This window comes from Capsicum annuum, chromosome 11, assembly GCF_002878395.1.
Source record: "Capsicum annuum cultivar UCD-10X-F1 chromosome 11, UCD10Xv1.1, whole genome shotgun sequence".
NCBI lineage: Eukaryota > Viridiplantae > Streptophyta > Magnoliopsida > Solanales > Solanaceae > Capsicum > Capsicum annuum.
Genome location: NC_061121.1, coordinates 218,040,514 through 218,046,171, shown reverse-complemented (window position 1 = coordinate 218,046,171; position 5,658 = coordinate 218,040,514). Strand labels below are relative to the sequence as shown.

General features: G+C 34.5%; 1 pseudogene; it reads right to left on the bottom strand.

Annotated features, from left to right (window-relative positions):
* LOC107846231 overlaps positions 1 to 5,268 on the bottom strand; it is a 21,197-nt pseudogene extending 15,929 nt beyond the window's left edge.
* Between the last annotated feature and the right edge of the window lie 390 nt (positions 5,269 to 5,658).

Below are 5,658 nucleotides of genomic sequence, written 5' to 3'. Positions count from 1 at the left end.
TGGAAACTTAATTTAAAACAGAGTAACTTGAAAAGATCATAAATTTGCAATTAAAACCAGATACTTGGACTCTATGAGTGAAAGAACATGAATAAATATTTAACATACCTGGGTTAATAAATTTGAGAGGATTGATGGTGAGTTCTTTAGATTTGGTCTTGAATTTGAGAGCTAGGTTTTCTTGCTCTTGAGAAGAGGATCTTTAATTTTGAGAGGAATTGAATAAATGATGATTATTTAGGCCACTTAGGGGTTAAATATCGTGTTTTAGGTTGATTGAGGTCGTGGAAAAAGACCCAAATACCCTTAAATGAATTTAAAAACTCGGGTTGGAGACTGAAGATCTCTATTTTTGGCTCCGGCGCGACGCGGTGCAATCGCACCAGGCCACTGGAAATCGACAATCGTCATTTTGTCCATTGGTGCAATGCGGAGCTATCACACTAAACCATTGGAATGCCATTTTTGGCCACCTCCGCGATGCACCATCATCACGGAGGGTCACTGGAAATTGCCAAATGTGAACTAGGTCCTTGGCGCGAGCCAATATCGCAATCCCTTACTGTAAATTTACAATTGTCAGTTAGACTAGCTCCGCAACGCGCTAGTGACCAAAATAATGGTGTTAAACAACTGAAACTTAAACTCGCCGTAACTTCTTATCCGGTCATCGAGTTTGGGAAAATTTTATATCATTGGAAAGCTAATTGAATTTCCTATGCAATGGCAGGCTCTAAACTAGAAAATAATAGGTATTTCAAAAATTTTATATCTGAATACTCATGTATTGGGACATAAATAATACTAGAAAAATATGGGGTATTACATAATAAAATGTTCGGACTAATCACAATATCATCATCATAGCCTTTGTCCCATATACATACCCAAAACTCATCTCTATAATCATATTTATAAGTCATAGCGTATCTTTAATCATCTCACATCTAGGAGGCATCTCGCATATATGAGGTATAATATCAATAAGCATAACGCGACTATAAGTCATTTCATATATAAAGGTCATTCATCATGACGGTGAGGAATATCACCTCTCTAGGCCAACTATCATATATAAATAGTGGTAGCATCTCTATAGGCCAACCATCGCATCTAAGAGGAAAATCGTGTCTAAGGACCCAACGTCATGTCTACAAGGAAACAACATCTCTATGGATCAAATATCAAGTCTAAGGGGAAATGACATCTCTATGGGCCAAGTATCAAGTCTTAGAGAAAATAACATCTCTATGGGCCTAGTATCAAGTTTAAGAGGACAATAACATCTCTATGGGCCCATTTTATCACATCATTTCTATAAGAAACTACATAGCTATAACTCATAAGTCACAATCCGAGGAACATCATTACAATATACCGAGTCACAAAGTAACCTTATGCTAAGGTTTCTAGTCTCAACTATGTCTAACATCTACAGCTAATTCCACAATGACTAACACAAGTCTAGGCCTAAGTGGGTCGGATAATCCCACTTGTAAACCTCAATTTCTTTAATTAGGTACACTATACCCCAAACTACGCTAAGATATCTAGTTCGACTTCTAGATGTCAAGTAAGCCACATGCAAGCCTAAGATAGGAACTTCAACTAGAAATAAGGGCACTTAAGTCAATTCTATCCAAATTACGATTCCAAGAATACCACACCAAACCAATAAGGTCAAATATACTAATCATAGTTCCAACACTAAAACCACATGGGAAAAGGTTCAAATATGCCACTGAACTATCAGAAATGGCTCATTTATGCCATCCATTAAAAGTTGGGCTCATTCATGCCATCGCCGTTATAAAACCGGTCCATCCATGCCATTACTTTTTAAAGGTGGTTTTCAAAAAAAACTGCTTTGCCACGTGGCCTCTTATTAGAGGTCCACATCATTTTTAACAAAATTTAAATTTTTTGTTATTTAAGTTTTGATCCATTAAGAAGAATTCACCCACACCCAACCTATCACCTTAATCCACTTTAATATTACTCTTAATTTTGACCCTAGATTTAAACATATATATAATCATTTAGTCTTTGAACATGAAATTTACACACTTGAATACTACGTTTAAAATAATATAGGTTAGAATAATTAATAATTTAAAATGAAAAATGAATAAATTGTGATTAAAAAATAATTTGTTTTGACTCTCGAAATCCGAACATCATCACATGATTTAGGATGAAGAAAATACCACATACATGAAGGACCACAACTTTTAATTAGGAAGAATACCTAAAAATCCCTTTTAGATTTGGATTATAAGTTGTATAATTAAATTATTGGTAGTCTTAATTATTTCGTGGACTTGGCTATTTAAATTATTAATTATTCTAACCTATATTATTTTAAACGTAGTATTCAAGTGTGTAAATTTCATGTTCGAAGACTAAATGATTATATATATGTTTAAATCTAGGGTCAAAATTAAGAGTAATATTAAAGTGGGTTAAGGTGATAGGTTGGGTGTGGGTGAATTCTTCTTAATAAATCAAAACTATAAAGAAAAAAAATAAAAATTAAAAAAAAAATTATTTTTTTTTTAAAATGACGTGGACCTCTAATAAGAGGTCACGTGGCAAAGGAGTTTTTTTAGAAAACCACCGTTAAAAAGTAATGGCATGGATGGATCAGTTTAATAACGGCAATGGCATGAATGAGCCCAACTTTTAATGGATGGCATAAATAAGCTATTTCTGATAGTTCAGTGACATATTTGAGCCTTTTTCCAAACCACATCCATAATCTATCAATGTATCGAATCCATGCTACAATTTAATCTAAACTAGGGAGAAGGCAATTGGAGTCCACAAGGTTATAAACATACTATCTTACTGGTCCAAGACCATCATCTAATTTCCAAAAACATCAATAATCAAGGCTAAGCTATCTTACTCATAATCAATCCTAACATTCATATCCACACGCAATACATATCATACATCATCTATGAAGGAAAGTGGACATGAGCCTACCTCAAGGCTAAATCGCAGAATCACACTTCAAGCACCACATGCTCGTCTTCACTTCACAATCCCCAAAATTTCATCACACTGTCAAAAATATAATCTACTCATCAATATAAGTCTAACGACACCCATATTGCACTATTGTGCTTCAGGTCTAAAACCGACAGCAAAAATTCCAAGTGGGTCCCATGTATGGAAATCGCATTTCCGAGGTCAACCCATTGCTCATACATCACCAAGGAATCATAACCCTCAATTAATGGGTGAAAACAAACTAAATTTAGGGATAAATCAAGCCCTAAGTTAAATTGGAATTTTGGGTCAAGACTAAGAAATTCACCAATAAAGTGATAAAATCTTACCTTAATCCGGATGATAACCATGATAAAAGATGTTTACTAAACTCCCTAGACACCCACAAGACTCAATTTTGAGTTATCATACCCATTTAGGGTTTTAGGCTCTCAAAAATGAGTCAAAAATGGTGGAAAACGCGGCCTATAGGGTGCTTAAATACCCCTACCAGCTTTGGAGATGCCACAGTCGCTGTCTAGGCCACCAGTAAAGTCAAAAACTTATTTTTAACCCTTGAAACTCATTCGGAATCCAAAATATATGTTTCAATAGTGAAATTTGAGTGTAAACCACATTTCAAATTCATTGGAATTATAAAAAATTTCATCCGAGATTGTTTGCCCACACCTATAGTTTCGTTTTTTCAACATTCTGACCAATAGGTCGAAGGAGCTCGAGTGCATTGGAACTCAAACCAAAGGTCTATCTAGATTAAGTTTAATATTTTGAATCTCCTGGCACAGTCGAAATTCGCATCGGAGATTGTGTCACTAAAGTTTTCGCTCGGTGGACATTTGGAACTAGCGAAAACTTCAAAACAAGGAATTGGCTCGAAAAATCAAACAAACTGCCCGGTAACCGAACCGTCGGTCCCAGCAAGTCATATATTACTTGGAGAAGCTCAAATGTTAAAGATAAGCATAAATTTGAAAAATGACCTGAAGGGTCATTACAATAACCCCAAGGATGGCTACTTTGCCGAATGAGTTCACGTTTGCCACTTTTACTTCTTGCATCTTGCCTTCCACGTCGTCGAAGTAGACATTAATCCCATGAGGGTAACACCTTTAGAAAACCGACTTGAGATCAGTTTGTTGTATATAATTAAAAGCATCGTCGAATCTAAGTTTTACTTTTTCTTGGCTACCAGTAGAGCCAACAACATTTGGGCTGGACATATTTTGGTTTAAATCAAAAATACTTTGAACCGAACCAAAATTGGTTTGGTTTTTTGGTTTTTTGGTTTTTCGGATTGGTTTCGGTTTCAAATTTTAGAAATTCGGTTAAACGGTTTGGTTTTCGGATTTTCAAAAAAATAAATCGGATAAACTGAAAAATTAAAATTAAATAAACAATATATTATAATATATATATATATTATATATAAATTTATAATATATATATATATTATTATATATGTAAATATACTAAAAATATAATATAATCTAATATAACATATAAATATATAAATTATAATCATTTAGTAACCCTAAATTCTAATATATTGTTTTGCTTTACACCCTAACATTAACGTGAAGGCTGCAGTGGCGCTCAGTCATCCTCAGTTCATCAGTTCATTTGAAATTTCAACATCGCCAATGGCAGTTGGCAGTCGTTTGCTTAGTTCGTCACTGCCGTCGGCAACCGCTACCAAGTGCGGCCACTGCTGTCATGCCAATGGCGACACCTCAGCGAGGTCGATATTTATGGTTATTTCATGTGAATTGAATTAATTATATTTGGGAATGAAAAATAGGTTTGAAAAAAAGATTATTTTTCTAGAAAAATTACCAATTTTAAATGATCACTACTTTAATCTTTAGAACGGAAATAAAAATCCGAAATAACCGAATCGAATTTGTAAAATCTGAACCAAACTGAAATAATTTTGGTTTGGTTATGGTTTTCTTTTTCATCAATCCAAAAACAGAAAAATCAAACCGATATTCAACAGTCAAACCGAACAAACCGAATGTCCACCCCTAAACAACATAGCATCCAAGTAATTTAGCATGTAGTCCCACTAATTGTCTTATAGAATCCAAAGCAGAAGACATGAAAACTTCCCTCCTGTCTTTAGCTTACACACTTTGAAGAATCTACCATTGGCAGCAAGTCCACTGAAACCAAAACTCCAATATGATATGACAAAGGAAAGCCCAAATTAGGATTCAACTTATTCAATAGGGAACCTTCCTTTGCTTCTCCCATTCCTTCCTTTCATCTATCAATCAAAATAAAAATTCATAGAAGAATATAATAAACAAAGAAAGGGTCTTTTCTTCCCTGCTAAACACCAAGACACGTTTATATTAGTTTAGTTAGATTTTGTACCATAATTTATTCGGCAACCATGTTGTTCATTGTTTAAAAATTTGTAACTGGTTTGTATGATCTGCTCCACTGTGTACTCACGTGATTCAGTTTTCGTCCCTTAAAATAGAGTACAATACGATTATGCTCTTGTGTTTTGACATCTTCGGTAGACCTATCGATTAGTGATTGATAGTCCTTGCACAATTTGACTTGGTTCCACACTAAAAGTGCATAATTTAACATGCGGGTTCCATGCCTCTTCAATCCCCTCTTATTGACTAAACA